This window comes from Trichechus manatus, unplaced genomic scaffold (assembly GCF_000243295.1).
Source record: "Trichechus manatus latirostris isolate Lorelei unplaced genomic scaffold, TriManLat1.0 scaffold00139, whole genome shotgun sequence".
Taxonomy (NCBI): domain Eukaryota; kingdom Metazoa; phylum Chordata; class Mammalia; order Sirenia; family Trichechidae; genus Trichechus; species Trichechus manatus.
In genome coordinates this window covers 6,842,193-6,861,071 of record NW_004444075.1, presented here as the reverse complement: position 1 = coordinate 6,861,071, position 18,879 = coordinate 6,842,193, and positions in this window count along the sequence as shown.

The following is an 18,879-nucleotide window of genomic DNA, read 5'->3' as shown; positions in this document are numbered from 1 at the left end:
AATTTCTTTCCTTATGTTTGCTTAAAGTTCTTTATAAGATACACTTGCCATAAATCAGTTGCCAGTGAGTCAACTCTGAATTATGGTGACTCCATGTGTGTCAGAATAGAATTGTGCTCCATAGGGTTTTAAATGGTTGATTTTGTGGAAGTAGATTGCCAGGCATTTCTTTCAAGTCATCTCTAGGTGGACCTGAACCTCCAACCTTTTGGTTAGCAGGCAAGCATGTTAACCATTTGCACCACCCTGGGACTTCACACTTGCTCTAATCTGGTATAATTTCTCTATTTAGGTCCACACATTTCCCAACCTGATTGTATAGTCATTAAACTATTTTGTCAGCCCTGAATGCATGATTGTGAAATTTTGTATTTTATGTTTATTATTTGGGTTGCCTCTTATTTTTAGAGTACCATCCTGGTGGCATAGTCGTTAAGAGCTACGGCTGCTAACCAAAAAGTCAGCAGTTCAAATCCACCAGCTGCTTATTGGAAAACCTGTCGGGCAGTTCTACTCTGTCCCATAGACAGTATTAGTGTTGATAATATCCTGGGTATTAGTAAAGAATTATTTACCTTCATAGGATAGCTCCAAATGTTGTGCATCCAAACAGAAAAAGAAGAAAAAACCTATTTCATTCAAGCAAGAAGTAATAAATTTCTTCTAAGATCTATTTTTGATGATATACATATGGTGAAGGTTGTAGCATGTGGAGTTATAGATGCTCTTTTTTGTTTCTTATAGAAGTTTCAACTCAGGTCAATTTCAACAGAAAATGGAAACTTGAAAAGAGAACTTTCAAAAAGAATGAAAATGCTGCACTTGACCTTTTCCAAGAAAACCAAAGTATCATACAAATCTGATAGAATGCTTTTCTCTGTTGCATGAATATTTAAAACAAATATTAAATATTAATCACTGGAAGTATTAATTAATATATAGGCCATTCACTTGAATTTATTTAAATTATTCACACCTGAGAAATTATGTATCTTAGAGAGAACTTGATCATCAAAAATGTAGTTGATAAAGAACAATTGACATTCTGTATGGAAAACCTCTGGAATAATTCATAAATAGATTTTAACTCATACTACAGTTAAATACCAGATACATATTCATTCAATACATAAATACTAGTTACATAGTCAAGATAATTATTGAGACTTATTTTTTATAAGGCTAAGAATGTAATAAATTTATAAGGTTTAGAAGTGGCACAATAGCTCTTAGAGTCCACTAGTAATTCTTCTACTATTTTGAATTAATTTGTAGTGGAATGTTTTGCAAATTATTTACAGAAAGTTTGCCAAACAAGCAGCCAGAAGACTCCTAAATTCCTTCCAAATATTTCCTTCAATTATAATTTGCAGCCACCAGTGAGTAGTGGTACCTGGTTCATAGTCTTCTAGACATACAGGTAAACTCGATAATCTGATTAACGGTGGGCTGATAGTACATCTTATATTTCTTGGAGGTTTGTGGTTAGAAATAACTTGTAAGACTATAAGGTGCTACCCCAAGAATATTATAAACATTATGACCTTATTTTTCAATAAAGTATTTTTCAGAACCAAATCTCCAGGCCTTTCTTCTGAGGTACCTCTGGGAGGACTTGTACTGCCAATGGTTTGGTTAGCAGCCAGATGTGTTAATTATTTGCATCAGACAGGGATTATTTAGCAATAATGTTTGTTTGTTTGTTAAAAATAGAATTTATCTGATTTTACTAAATTTAAATCACCTCTATTGGCATATGTTTTGCAATTGTTTTATGTTTAATTTTTCTGCATTATAATCTTTAATGTTTGTCTTTTATGTCATCTATATTTGTATATTGTTTCATATGGTCTGAAACACTATTGCCTTTAAATATTTAGTCCTCTTATATTTAATTATGGACCAATATGCAACATCATGATAAACGAAGAAAATATTGAAGTTGTCAATGATTTCATTTTACTTGGATCCACAATCAATACTCATGGAAGCAGCAGTAAGAAATCAAACTACATAGTGCATTGGGCAAATCTGTTGCAAAAGGCGTCTTTAAAGTGTTAAAAAGCAAAGATGTCATTTGAGGACTAAGGAGAGCCTGACACAAGCCATGACGTTTTCAGTCTCCACATATGCACACAAAAGCTGGCCGATGAATAAGGAAGACCAAAGAAGAATCAATGCCTTTGAATTATGGTGTTGGCAAAGAATATACTATGGACTGCCAGAAGAACAAACAAATACATTCTGGAAGAAGTACAGCCAGAATGCTCCTTAGAAGGGAAGATGGCGAGACCTCGTCTTACATACTTTGGACATGTTATCAGAAGGGATCCCTGGAGAAGGATATTGTGCTTGGTAAACTAGAAGATTAGCAAAAAAGAAGACCCCCAACAAGATGGATTGACACAGTGGCTGTAACAATTGGCCCAAACATAGCAATGATTGTGAGGATTGGTGCCAGACCTGGCAATGTTTTTTTTGTTGTGCACGGGGTCACTATAAGTTGGAACTGGCTTGACAGCATCTAACAACAACCACATATTTAATGAGATTACTGATATATTTTGCTCCAGTATCTTTGCATTTATTTACTCTTTGTCCCACATATATTATGATCCTTCTTAAAAAATATATTTTGGCTTTATTTATTATTTAAGTTTTTTTACTTTTTAATATCTGCTTCATTTGCCTAGTTTTTATGTATCTGATTATTCTTCTTTAGTGGTTATTCTAAAGCTTCCAAACTCATCAGTATCTAATCAAAAATAGAATATCATTTCCTGTACGATGCAATAGGTAGATAGATAGATAACAGATACATAGAAAGAAAGGAAGGAAGGAGGGAGGAAGGAAAGAAGGAAGAAAGAAAGAGAGGTTAGGAACAAACTACAGATGAAACAAATGGAAAACAAATAATAAAATGGTGATTTAACCTAACAGATCAATAACTGCTATTGTTAGGTGCCATTGAGTTGGCTCCAAGTCATAGAGATCATATGTATAACAGAAGGAAACAGTGTTACTTTCACAATCATAGCTATGTTTGAGATCATTCTTGTAGCCACTGTGTCAATCCATCAATAACTGTATTGAACAAAAATTACCTTAATGTACCAAGTTAAAGACCCAGATTGTCAGAATAAATAAAATATGCTATCTACAAGAAACTGACTTCAAATAAAATGTCAAAGATATGTTAACAATTAAATAATAATTAAGAAATATAAGAAAAATACTAATCAAAAGTAAGTTGGAATAACTATATTAATATCAAAGTAGATTTCAAAGATAAAATATAAAATACAAAGAGCAAGGAGGAAAATTACATAATTATAAAAGAGTCAATTCAGTAAGATAATATGACATTCTTAAATGTATATGCACCTAACAACAGAGCTTCAAAATACTTGAAGCAAAAACTGATGGAATGGAAAGGTACAAGAAATAAATCCACAATTATAGTTGGAATCTTGAACACCCTCTCAGAAATTGATATAACTACTAAACAGAAATCATCTTGATTTCAATTTATACTGTAGAGTTTGAAAAAATGTGCCTTTTGGAGTAGAAGGTGAGGATAAAAACAGGAATATTGTTTGAAAGACTCTTTATCCGGCAGCATGATTTCTAGAGTCTATATTGTACCCTCAGCGAAAGACTGGAGTTTTATTTTCTGGTAATAGTTAAACCAGTCATGTAATGGCTCAAAAGACACCATGGAGTGTAATATGAAATATGGCAAGATTAAGTGGCCATTTATAAACTGAAAGGATTTACTGGGCACCCTATTAATCCCCAAGGAGTTTTTAACAATGTGTGACAACCATAAACTTGATTTGATTTTGTTGCCAGGCTAGGATTAATTGACTTTCATCTCTCAATTACCTTCTCAAATATATTTCCTGTTATTTAAAGTCATGAAGCAGTTGTCCTTTTCAGCCCTGTAAAGCCTTGTCTTTCTTATCCCCTCTACTCCCTTTTATTTCAGTCAGTTCTCCCGTACTCGTCTTTTTTTCATATAAAGCTTTGTTAAAAGCAGCCAATATCATCCAACCTACATCACTAATGTCCATTTGTTACATGACGTGCTTCCCAAGTTATTGCCTGACACAGTTTTACCAAATGTTATGGTAGCATGCTCATCTTATTTCTAGCCACCACTATCCAACCACTAAGTTGATGCCATATGCTTTGGGTATTTGTTAAGGCAGGACCATTCTTCTATATACCAATGTTTATATCTGTCAGGACAGGCTAAGTTATATGTTGATAATGTTGTTGTTGTTATCCTTGTTAGTTGCCCTCAAGTTGGCTCCTACGATTGGTGATCCCACGTACAACAGAACAGAATGTTACCAGCTCCTGTGTCACCTTCAGATCTTTGCTATGCTTGAGTCTATTGTTACAGCCATGAGGGGGCTCATTTTCCACCACTATCTCTGACAATATTCTGTTGTGTGATCCATAGGGTTTTCATCGGCTAATACTTGGAAGTGGATTGTGATACCTTTAGTCCTAGTCTTTCTTAGTCTAGAAACTCCACTGAAACCTGTCCATCATGGTGACAGATGGTGATCCTACTGCTATTTGAAATACTTGCTGAATAGCTTACAGAATCAAAGCAACTCACAAGTCACCACAGCACAACAAACTGACAGATGGGTAGTGGACTGTGATCAAAACAACCCTAAAATCTCCATAGCTTAACAAAAACAACAACAAAAACTTTATTTACACATTATATGCCTAAAGTAAATTGTGTTATGGTTATCTGCTTTAGCCACTAAGGGGCTAAGGCGGATGAAGGCTCTACCATCTTATACCTGGAACACTTCGTCTTCTCAGAACCATTTTTCAGGTGTGTGTTAGATCCTTCTCAAGACATAAACAATATTTTGTATTTCTTTTCTATTTCACATCATGCAGAGAAATCATTGGATATGCTTATTACTTGATTGAGAAAAGTAAAAGTAAAACCAAATAAAATAAAATATGTTGAACACCCTCACAGATAATAAATCAATATACTTAAGTTTCTCATATAGTGTTAGATGAAAATAATTGCCTACATTTTCCCAAATCCAAGTAGATAATTCTCTGTTTCTATTTCTCTACTCTGTTTAGACCATGTAAGTTTATTTATGAAGAGTAGTGTATTAGATTCCTAGGGCTGCTGTAGCAAATTACCATGCACTAGATGGCTTAAAACAACAGAAATGTATTTTCTCACAGTTCTGGAGGCAAGAGGTCCAAAATCATGGTGTCAGCAGGGCTGTGCTTGCTCCTGAAGGCTACTGAAGTCTTGAAAGGAGAATCCTTTCTTGTCTCTTCCAGCTTCTCATGGCTACAGACATTCCTTGCTTGTGGCTGTATAACTCCAATCTCTGCCTCTGTCTCCACATGGACTTCTCTTCTCCCTGTGTGTCTCTCCTCTGTGTATCGCTTATAAGGATATTTGGCATTGGATTTAACCATTGGTCCTAACCCACCCAGATAATCCAGGACAATCTCACCTCAAAATCCATAATTTAATTACATCTGCAAAGTCCCTTTGTTCAAATGAGGTCACATTCATAGCATCCATGGGTTAGAACACGGACATATTTCTTTGGGGGGGTCACTGTTCAAACCACCACAGGTATTATACTCATCAGTGGACAAGAAACCATGTATTGATTGACTGTTATATTCCAGATATTATATTATAGGCACTGTATGTATATGAGAGAAAAAGACAGAGGAGTATTAAGACATTCACTTCATAAAAGAACAAAGATTATATATGTATGCATATACATGTATATATATAATATTCTCAAAATTTAAAAATCTTAATCATTATACAGTTATACTTGACATATTAAAAAATAGGATAAGCATGGAAAATATACAATTAATCCTTGGTTTCAGGCAGGGTTAACCTTCAGAAAAATATCACTAAGTATTGTATTTTTTACACAAATAATGCGTGCCTTTTACATTTGTTTGCCAACAATGCCCTCCCCCGGAGGCATTTTCATAACCACCGCTACGCCAACTTTTTTTACATGTTGCTGTAAACAAAAATTAGCATCCACACTTACTAAAATATCTTGTGGGGGGGGGGAGATAAATAAAATTGATTCTTGCATCATTTTTTTCTCATTTTCCTTTACTGAATACCCTTCTTCACAGCTTCTACCTCATCAGCCTAGATTTTTCAGGATTGTGTCTATGTGTCCAAGGAAATTATGTTGGAGATGGGTTAGATATTACCTCCCTTCGGTGATCCATTTGTGACTTCCTTTACTTCCACATCAGAGCACACCTGGACCAATTCCAATTCCCATCCGTCATGAATTGAATTATGTCCCCCAAAAAATGTGTGTATCAATTTGGCTGGGACATGATTCCCATTCCCGTTATTGTTATTGTGTGATTTTCCTGTATGTCATAAATCCTGCCTCTGTGATGTTAATGAGGGAGGATGGTTGGCAGTTGTGTTAGTGAGGCAGGACTCAATCTTCAAGACTGGATTGTGTCTTGAGGCAATCTCTTGAGATATAAAACAGAGAAGCGAGCAGAAAGACAGGCGGACCTCATACCACTAAGAAAGCACTGTTGGGAGTGCAGGTCCTTTGGCCCTGAGGTCCCTGCGTGGAGAAGCTCCTAGTCCAGGCGGAGGTTTATGAGAAGGCTGACAGAGAGAGAAAGCCTTCCCCTGGAGCTGATGCCCTAAATTTGGACTTTTAGCCTACCTTCTGTGAAGAAATAAATTTCTGTTTGTTAAAGTCATCCATTTGTGGTATTTCTGTTACAGCAGCACTAGATGACTAAGACACCACTAATCAAAAAGCTCTACAAGAAAGCCAGCAGTGGCAATATGATCACTGATGATTTGTTCATTAACTAATTTAAACATTCTTATTAGAAAAATTAAGTCATAACACAAAAATTATTAAATAAATAGGAGCTCTTCACCTAAAGAGAAGGAGTTATGTGCAGGCAATGGAGTAGATAATGTTGTCCGAGAAAGTAATACGATAAGAATATTGCTTTTATTAGGCATGTACTATTTTTCAAGTAGTGTATTAGCTACTTTTAAATAGATTCTTTCAATGTTATATAAATCTTATTACCACCAAACGAGAAATGAGTATATTGAAGATAAGGAACTGATGCAACATGATTAAGTTCATAAAGGCAACAAGACGTAAGACAGGTATTCAAATCTGTGACTCTGTTTTTTAAACTCTTGTCTCTCAGTCTTTATGAAACCATGTTATATGAGCAGTGAAATAGAGTGCATTTTATGGCAAATAACTCCAGATCATAATATGCTCCAAGACCCTCTCAAAACGGGAGCCAGAAGAAACACATTAATTGATTTAAGAAACAAGAAAAACAGAAGAAACACTGTTTTGGTTTTCTATTTTTACCATAGCAAAGTACCGCAAATTGCATTGCTTAAAACAACACAAATTTATTTCTCAGTTCTGTAAGTCAGAAGTGTATTGAACTTCGCTGGTTTCTCTGTTTTGAGTCTCACAGATCTAAAAATCAAGGTTTCTGTAGAGCTGCATTTCTTTCTGAAAGTCACTGGGGAGAGTGTTTCCAGACTTGTTCAGGTGTTGGCAGAATTCAGTACCATGTGGCTGCAGTTCTGGTTCCTTCTGGGTGTCAGCTGAGCCCCACCCTTAGCTTCCAGAGGAGTCTTTTTCTCCTTTCACATGGGCCTGTATATCTTAGAACCAGCAAAAAGTATGGATGGAACCCTTCTCACACAGCTATATCTCTTCTGCTTCCTGTTCTACTGTAACACTCTCTTTCTAAATTCTGAAGGGCAAAGTTCTTCTCTTTTAAAATTCATGTGATTAGATTGGGCCTACCCAGATAATCCAGGATAAATTTACTGTTTTAAGATCCATAACCTTAGTCACATGTGCAAAATCCCTTTTGCCATGTACTCGAGTATTCATGGGTTCAGGGATAAGGGTGTGGACAACTTTGCTACTCATTATTCAGTCTACCACAGTCAGTTTAATTGACAACCAAAAAACTATAAAAAAGGTTGTTTTTTTAGTCCACTGAAAAAGAAAGTGTCACTCAGAATCTTCAATCTTCTCTATATAATACATTGCATACTATTTTGTATTGTTTGACTATCTTTTTGAATTAGTTGTCCTGATTTACAACCTGAACTCATTTAAGCAGATTCAAAAATAGTTTGGCATTTGCTAAAAATATTCAAAATAGATTTGACTATATTATATTGCAATAAGATCTTATATTAGTTAATTTAAATTCTATGTCACAAATATTACAGTAGCTATTTTTCTTTCCTTCCAAGTGTGTTTCAACACCCTATTCCCTCTATAGCCATTTAAAAGGAAAAGATTTGATTAGTATCATGTTATGACTTCTTTAAATGTAAAATTGGAACATAATTTCTCTTTAGTCTGAATGAGAGATGCATAGATGCATATGTCATGAAAGTCACCCATCTTCATTCTGTAAATAAAAGGGAATAATATGACTACAATATAATAAATGCCAGAGGATGTTGCTTTCAAAAACAGCAGATTACTAGTTGACCTTTTTCTATATTTACCATACTATTTATCACTTCAACAGTTAGCTATCTTTCTAACAAGTTAATTCCATACAAATATGTATGACATTTAACTGGATAGAGTTATGTGTTATTGAATAATTTAATGTCATTTCTTATTACCCCAATTTAAATGGTTGATATGATTTTTATTTGCAATGTACAATTTAGATGACTCTTTATATTGGTTAATGTCTAAATACCTTAAAAATTTAGATGAATGTGCTTTTCACTTGTCAACATAATCAAATGGGGCACATGGGATTGAGATTAAACAGTTGATTAAGTCCCATGATAAAATACATTTCCCTCATCCTCTCCCTTCCATCTTACTTATTCACATCTCCTCTAAAATAGTTCTAGAACCCCCTTTTCATCTCCGTATTTCCAATAATTTTATGAAAATGTCACTTGTGCGACATGGATTAATTACCTCAGTCTCTTCATTGCTTTATTTTAAAGGTCTAAGATACATAATAAACTTGTCCTTAAAAAAAGAACAAAAAACTAGACCCGTTCCCATCAAGTCTATTCCAACTCATAGCGACCCTAAAGGACAGGGCAGAACTGCCTCATAGAGTTTCCAAGGCTGTAATCTTATGGAAGCCAACTGTCGCATCTTTCTCCCATGGAGCGGCCTGTAGGTTGGAATTGCCTACCTTTTGGTTAGCAGCCAAGCTTTACCTACTGTGACACCAGGGCTCTCTCTTCTCCTGTAACCTTCAGTATTCCAATTCTTGCTCCTGTCCTAGAATTGCACTAAAAATGAAGTTTAATGCTGTTTAGTCCCTTTGTGATGCAAAAGGTTAATGCACTCAGCTGCTAACAGATTGGAGGTTTGAGTTTCCAGAGGCACCTCAGAAGAAAGGCCTGGAATCTACTTCCGAAAAGTCAGTAGTTGGAAACCCTATGGAACACAGTTCTACTCTGAAACACGTGTGGTTGCTGTGACTCAGAGTTGACTCAGTGGTAACTAGCTTTATGAAAGCTAGAGACATATTTTCTTTTACTAGCTGCTTTTTGCTTGCTAGAATTTCCAAGTCAATTAGAGCTATTAATTATGTTCTGATTAGCTTATTTATATTTATCAGCTTCTAGGAACATTCATTTCTCCAATAATTTTCTATAGATTTATATGCTAATTTTCTGAAGATGACACTTTTTTCTCTCCTTTCCTGATTTTCTATTACAAATTTTTTTTTTAATTGTAGTTAATTTGCCATAGTACTAAAAGATTGTGTGTTTCCATTTTTCAGGTAACAAAAATATGTAAAGAATTATAGTAATACCGTATTGTTATAAAGTTTACATATTAACAGGCATGTACTATTAAGAAGCACCTTACTCAATGTTTACAACAAATTTACCAAAAATGCATCCTTCTTAATCCTCGTCTGTAAGCAAAGAATGTTAAGTGTGTGTCTGTAAGAGACAGAGAGAGAACTTGTTGAACAAATTTGATAAAACAGTTTTATCCTGCACAGGGAATGATGTTATATATTTTCTCTCTACTAAGTGTGTTATTAATTCATTTATTTCTTCTTGTCTACTTTGCTTAGATCTAAGAACATTCAGACTAAATTATAAACTCTCATGGTACCATTCCAGTCCTCCTCCAGCTTTATTCTTCTTGAAAGATGGGCTTATATTGACCACTCTCATAAAACCAAATTATCATTGGTCACTAACATGAAATATATCTGCAACTCCTAAAGCTGACCTACCATTTGTCTTTCCTCATTTCTCACCCTTATCTATTAATCTGCAGCATAAATAACCATATCCTACTTTCAGGAAAGATCCTATCCTTGATTCTCCCTGGAACTTTGTGTTTATTCAATCTTTTTTTTCTCATATTACTTAGTGTATATACTCATATGTATTAAGAAGCTGTTATTTTAAGAGGTGTTATCATCTTTTAAAACGTTTAAAAGAATGAAAATGGCTTGCAAAAACCACATATGTGTATCTCACAAACCACAAAAACGTATCAATAGAAGTAGTTGATCAGTTGCTAAGGAAAGATTATTGCTAAGGTTAAGTTACAAATTTGTTTCTGAATTTTCTGGAAGACCATATGAAAAAGAATATTCTGCCAGTGGCTGTGTAGTATAGTGGTTAAGAACATGGACTCTGGACTCAGTGGGTTAAAATGCTGGCTTCAACGCTTAATGGCTGTGCAATCTCAGGTACGTTACTTAACACTCTTCCTGTAAAAATGAGGATTAAGGAGATGTTTTAGGCTGGATTCTCTTGAGAAGCAAAACCATTAAAGCGTATAAATATCTATATAGAGAGATTTATATCAAGGAAATTGCTCACACCATTGTAGAGGCTGGAACGTCCCAAGTCTGTGGGTCAAGATAGAAGCTTCTGCTGATTTATGTAGCTGCAGGGGCTGACAACCCCAAGAACGGCAGGTCAGAGGCAGGACTCTTGCTCACAGGCTGCAAAGATTGATGAATCCCAAGATCGACAGGCAAGACGGCAGGTAAACTGCTAACTCAAGTCCCAAGAGAGAGAGGTCAGATGAACAGGAGCCAGCTGCAGGATTCAGAGCAAGCAAAAGCCCCTGAGGCTTGCCAGAAAGTCCACTTCCATTTGATGCAGACCACACCCCCAAGGAAACTGCCTTTCAACTGATTGGCTACAGCAGTTCCCATCATGGAAGTGATCCCATTATATTATATCTCATCATGGAAGTGATCACATCATCGTATGACTGCCAAACTACCTCATAACTGTCAAACTACTGAGAATCATGGCCCAGCCAAGTTGACACACAACATTAATGATCACAGAAGGGTACATTTTTGATAAATTTGTTGTAAACATGAAGTGAGTAAGGTGCTTCTTAACAGTACATGCCTACTAATATGTAAACTTTATAACAATATGGTATTACTGTAATTCTTTACATATTTTTTATTACCTGAAAAGTGGAAACACATCAATTCCCCAGAGGAAATAAAGCTTTTATTCTAGTACTAAATTATAAAATCAATTCCTCATGTAGGACTTTCTTCATGGAATTTTCACTTATAAATGGGAAATGCAACCTTGTATTTCCTATTGTCTTTCTGACATATCTATCGGGAACTTACAGAGTCTCTTATTCTTAGGTATTGTCACCAAACCAAGTTCTGCTCTTAAGTTTTTGGTTGCTTTAGAGGATTTCTTAAAGAATCATTGGAAATTATTTTAACAAGTGAAGGAAGAAGAGCAAAATAAATGCAATATCAGTCTTGTTAAAGAGAAATTTGTAAAAGAGAAACACTATATATATGCTTTGTATTTGAAAAATATATTTGTATTAGAATTTGCATATGTGGAATCACCTTGCAGAAATAAACTTGGCCTTTATTCCTGGTTCTTTCAAGCCAGGCCAACACTGGAGACTAATTAATGGGACTGACCAGAACGAGAAGGACCACCTCAGGGCCAAAGCTGACTAAGGCTCAGGAGACATGACGTAATCTGTCATGTCCTTTTGGTGAGGCTGATAAAAGCCTTGAACCCTAAGGCTCAGATGGGTTTCTCAATTTGTGAAGGAAGAGTGAGGTGCCCTGTCTGAACAATGGCAACTCTGCATTGGAAACATTCCTCACCTATGCAACTTTTGCTCATGATGATCTTGATTTATATCCTTTTTCTATAATAAAACTTATAGTTGTAAGTATAATATCCCTATGAAGTTCCGTGAGTTTTTCCATTGAATTAGACAGTCCTTTCAGCTTGTGAGCTCTGACCTAGCTCCAGGTGGCTAGGGGCTGAGAGAGAGAGTGCAGTGTGGGCCATTGGTGTCAGAAATGATAGAGAAGTGGGAAAGTAGGGGATATCCTTGATCGCTGTCTCCTAAGAGTCAGCTTTATGCTGATTCTCATTCACAAAGTTATCTGCCTAACAATACCTCAAAGACAAGATTGCATTGGGCAGTGAGACCTAAATAGAAGAATAATTTTACTCCTTTAGGAAAGATAATATCATTGAACCCCTGGTAACTGCACTCCACTTCTTTGATTTCTCTATGCATTTGCCTGTTCTAGATACTAGTAAGATCATACAATATGTGTCCTTTCGCATCTGACTTGTTTCACCTAAACCAAAAATACTCGCTACAGTCTAGTCGACTCTGACTCATAGCGACCCTATAGGACAGAGTAGAACTACCCCATAGGGTTTTCAAGGGGTGGATGGTGGGTTCAAACTGCTGACCTTTTGGTTAGTAGCCAAGCTCTTACCCACTACACCACCTGGGCTCCTGTTTTACTTAGTACAATGTTTTTAAAGTTCATCCATATCATAACATGTATCCAAACATTATTTATTTTTATGGCTGAATAATATACCCATGTATAATATTCCCACGTATGTAGAGTAATTATTGATGAGGGAGGAGATACTTCTGCTATTTTTCTAATTCTTTTTTGGGGGGGTGGGTTTGGTTTCTTTTTTTTTTTTTTTTTTTGAGTTTAAGTGAAAGTTTACAATTCAAGTCAGTCTCTCATACAAAAGTTTATACATACACCGTCATGTGACCCCAGTTGCTCTCCCTATACTGTGACAGCACAGTCCTCCTTTCCACCCCTGATTTCTTGCGTCCTTTCAACCAGCTCCTAAACCTCTCCACCTTCTCATCTCACCTCTGGACAGAAGCTGCCCATTTAGTCTCATGTATCTACTTGAACTAAGAAGTACACTCTTCACGAGAATCATTTTATGTCCCACAGTCAAGTCTGATCTTTCTCTGAAGAGTTGGCCTTGGGAATAGCTTTAGTTTTGGGTTGACAGAGAGTCCAGGGGCCATGATTTCTGGGGCTCCTCCAGTCTCAGTCAGACCATTAAGTCTGGTCTTTTTACTAGTCTAATTCTTTTTTTAGAAAAAATGTGTCTCATACCTTCTGCCCCTCATTTTTTCCCATACTGATTTCTTTTGTGGTTAGATTTTTTTTTTTTTTTTAAATTGTAGTGAATCATTTTGATTCTCTTCTCATTTCCTTTAGTGTAAATTTTTAAGGTTTTTTCCTTGTGGTTATCATGGTATTACACCAAACCAAAAAACAAAACCCATTCAGTTGAGTCGATTCTGACTCATAGCAAACTGGCCCATAGGGTTTCCAAGGAGCAGCTGGTGGATTCAACTGCCTGACCTTTCGGTGAGCAGCCAAGCTCTTAACCACTGCACCACTGAGGCATACCATCATAAATTTATAACAATCTAGTTTAAATTGATACCTGCTTAACTTCAATACATACCAGAATCTCTTCCTATACAGCTCCATCCACCCTCCAGTTGTTGTCACAAATTACATCTTTATACATTGTGTGCCCAATAACATAAGTTTATACTAATTTTTGTGCATTTCTCTTTTATATCCTGTAGTACTTACCAAGTAAAGTTACAAACCAACAACAAAGTCTTTTTGTTGACTATTGTGTACAAATAAAAGAGCCACACAACTACATGTCTCCCATTCTTGTATTCTTTATCTAAACTAAGTGCTAACAACAGTTGGCACATTTTCTTACTTACAGGAATGCCTGACATGAAAGAATTTAAAATAGCTCCATTTGAATCATAAAAAGTTATCTGTTTTCTTAAATGTCCAACTAGGAAGACCCAAAAAATAGTACTGAGGACGTGAAACATTATCTGAACTGATAGATGTTGTTGTTGTTGTCAGGAGTCATGGAGTTGGTTCCGACTCAGCCATCCTATGTACAACAGAAGAAAATACAGCCCAGTCCTGTGCCATCCTCACCATCTTTGCTAAGCTTGAGCCCATTGTTGCAGCCACTGTGTCAATCTATCTCGTGAGAATCTTCCTCTTTTTTATTGCCAAATATGAAGAAATTGAAGATTTTTACCAAGTTCTACAGTCTGAAATTGAACAAACATGCAACCAAGATGCATTGATAATTACTGGTGATTGGAATGTGTAAGTCAGAAACAAAGAAGAAAGATCAGTAGTTGGATCCCTGGTGATAGAAACGATGCCGGAGATCACAAGATAGAATTTTGCAAGACCAACGACTTATTCATTGCAAATACCTTTTGCAACAACGTAAGCAGCAACTATACACGTGGATCTCTCTGGATGGAATACACAGGAATCAAATCAACTACATCTGTGGAAAGAAATGATGGAAAAGCTCAATATCATCAGTCAGAAGAAGGTCAGGGGCTGCTGTGGAACAGAACTGATTGATAAGTACACTATATTCAACAGGACTAATTTCTGACATTTTTAATCCTGCATGTGTCTAACAGAATATACCACACATTCTCCTTGACCCTCCTTCTGCAAAGCTATCTCCCATGGTCCAACTGGTCTTAAAATGAAATCAAATTAAAGTGACTTGCTTAAGACACACCCTAAACTGATATGGTCTCATTAACATAACCCTATTTCCAAATGGGATTACATCCACAGGTTTGGATTTATACTACCTATTCTGAAGGGACACAATTCAATCCATAACACAGGGTTAGGTGTGAAGAAAGGCAGAATGTGAAGCATTCATTTGCTGGCATGGATAGTGGTAGAAATGGCATGATTGTGCTGTAAACAGATGTCAGAAGATTCCATACCTTGCTGCACGGGTTCTGGAAGTTTTCACCATCTTGCAGTGGCAGAGTGATAATGGGGTCTGGAAGCTGTTTCTGGAAGCATGACCTAAAGTCTACTATAGGCAATCTAACAATTTTGTAAAACAACTAATACGTGACAATAAATAATTTTCAGTGTAAAATATTGATTATAATTGTTGCTGTCTGCAGCTAAATCCTAACTGAAACAGATAGTACTTCCTGATTATCAAACTTATACTGCCTTTACCAAAGCTAACTTCTTTCTAAGATACCATATCAGATTTTGCAATTAAATGAGGAAAGAGAAAATTTTTCTATTGAATTCTGATTTAGAAGAACAATTACAAATGGTAATAACTGGAAGCTGAAATCTAACACAGAATTACAGTAAGCAATAGTATTTACTGGAACTGCATCAAATTGATATAATGACTAAAATGATACTTTTATCCAGACAAAATATAGATATTATTTGCATAATATATTATTGCTGTGTTAGTTACAATAAACCAAGTAAATCACGTTTATCTTAATTATATCTTAAAACTGCACAACAAAGATTTTTGTTATAACTTATTATTGTCAAGTCATTTTTTTTCTCTTTCCCAAGGCCTTGTATTTACTTATTCCCCAAGCAATTACAGATTACCAACTTTCCCTTCATTAGTTCCTAGTTGATATAAGAATTCTTCATAAATTTGTAATATTTTACCTCTTAACTGAGTCAAATTTTCTAAATGTAAAAGGAAAAGCATTCTAGTAAAGACAAACTAGATGTTCCCTGAAACCACAGTATTTGCCCAGCAGTTATAGTGTATTCATTGTATAAGTGGAGCATTCTATACAGGTTTTAAAATGGCCTTCCATATAAGAAAACACTTCTTTTTGCAGAAGTTGTTCATTCTGTCCAGGGCTGATGTTTAGTCACTATGTACCAGTACTGGCATCTGTCCTTGCTACTCAGTGTTTATTCCAGTTATTATTTTAAATATCACCCTTGATTCTTTCCAACTACAGCACAACCAAGCTGTTACCCATAATGATACAATCCACCATGTGTACTGCTCATGATTTCATCTTTAATAAATTCATATTCTGGAGAAACTTAAATTCTGGAGCCCCCAAATGTACAGAACACTTCAATAGCAAGGTTTTAATGAGTCCCATTTTTATATTTATATTGTCTGGTTTTAATCCTCTTTCAGAATTCTTACACCATTGTTCATTCCATGAATTCCCAACAATCTAGTTCTCAGTCCAGTAGCTAAAACTCAATCCTGCAACATAAACAAAATACCCTTCACATAATATCCAGCAAAAGTGTCACTAGTGTAATTATTCACCTATGATCTTGCCATAATAAAGTAGTTGATGAAATCATTAGCATAATTTTGACCATCATACTCTCACTTCTGGAAGGGTGCCATACCCTTCATTGCTCCAGAGGACATAGTTTTGCATGATAGTTTGTATGATATGAATTCAAGGTATGTTTCACATTGAATAAAATTATCACACTTCTGGTCCTTGGTGAAGTCTGTTTAGGGATGCCATAGCTATGGGCAGATCATTGCTGTTTGCAGGAGTCCAGGCTGCTAATCAAAGACTTCCTGCACAGGCAGAAATGAGAAGGATCACACCTTTCCTCTTGATGTTGATCGGACCTGCCATGGTCCTGATTCTGCCGAGAGCAGTGCAGATACAAGGCACCTCCCAGCAACACAACAACAACAGCAGTCAGTGGATCTAGAACCATGCCATAGATCCTGCTCTAGATCCCAGAGACATACCACTCTCAAGTTATTTTTTTCCCTGAAAGACATCATGCTTAGTAAAGTAGAGGGTCAGCAAAAAAGAGGAAGACCCTCAATGAGGTGAATTGACACAGGGGCCTCAACAATGGGTTCAAGCATAACCATTGTGAGGATGGTGCAGGACCGGGCAACGTTTCCTGCTGTTGTACATAGGGTAGCTATGAGCTGGAACTGACTCAATGGCACACACCAACACCAACAAACACCAACAACAATGAAAATCTCAAAATAGGAAAATGGTGAAGGGAAAAAAGACGAAAAAACAGCTAAGTACATACACCACGGAATGGGTTTAACAGCAAGAATTCGATATTGCACATTTCTGCCTATTTCAAACACCTCAACATTAAGCAGAAACAAAATAGTAACCAAAAAAAAATCACTGGACAGGTTGCCAAAAAGATGTCTTGCAATTCCAGCCATTAGGATTATGCAACCTTAAAAACATTTACAGGCAAAATTTCAAAGGAAAATTTCAAAAATTCAGGGATTTGCTAATAATCCAATGTGTGTTTTTGACTCAAGAAAACCTTTTTAAACGCATCTCTACTCCATTGACAATGCAAGGTAATGCATCAGAATTCTACCATGTTGGTTATATTTTAGTTTCTGCTTCATTAATCTCAAGAATTATAGAATAAAATAAAATGTTGAAGATCTTTTACTTAAAAATAGTTCAAAGAATATTCCATGTTGGGTACTATATTCCTATAGACTTGTAGAAGGAAAAGATAAAAATCAAAATTATTTTATTAATATGATAAAAAAGTTAGAATTGAATATTTCAGTTCTCACCACTGTTGTTTTAGAAAATCCATATACATATCTATGCTACTTTCTTTATCTTTAGTATGAGTTGATTGATAATGCAGATAACTCTCCTGAAGCACAGTGAAGATTAATTAACAGAAAAGACTCTTTGAAGATTAATGACATGGCCTAAGTTCCCAACTAAACAAGTTATGTAAACACTGCACAGGAGGAATTAATATAAATCTGTCATACATATTTTATACTGGACAACACAACCATCTGGGAGGATGTAGAAGATTTATCACCCAAGTACTGCAGTTATATGTGGTTCTCTCAGTGTTTTTCACATCTCAGTAGTTTTGTCTGGAAAGTTGTTTTAACCATGTTTCTCATCCATTATCATTAACAAATTTCTAAGCTATGACCTAAGTCATCTGTGTAAGCTATTTATTACATCATTCATTCAAGTCGTGTATATTTTTTACTGTTTGGAAATCTTTTGTAATAAAATTTTATATAGTAGCTATAAGCCCTAAGGGTCTTATTTATGTTTATTTCAATAATCTGCTTGATTTTCCTTTTTATATGCTATTGTTCTTAGTAGTTTCTTCATTTACATAATTGACAACTACATTTATAAAAACTATACACTTGATGAATGCTCTTGATAAAATGGAACTTTATCCTACCTTAAGATATTATTTTCTGTAAGTGGTTCAAGAACAATTTTACTATGAATTGCTATAAAAATGACTCATATCATATTTTTGCACTGCATGTATTCACCTCTTTTCTAAAGAGCATATAAGCGCAGAGAATAATAGAATAAAAGCAATCAGTAAGTAAAAGGTACACATTAAATACTGCTATTACATCAGTAGTAAAGAATCCAAATGTTGACAGAGATTTATTTCAAGGTAAATTTAGGAATTAATACATAGCAGAGAGAGATGACCACTAATTTCATTCAAAAGGAAATGTATTAGGGATTTTACTCTGGTTTATACACACCCAGTTTTCTTATCTTTGTGTCTGTTTACAATTTATACTTCACATACTCAAAAGTGTCTGTGAAAGAAGAGTGAAATAAATTTTAAAAGAGTTTGAAGATCTTGTTTTTGTTTTTAAAT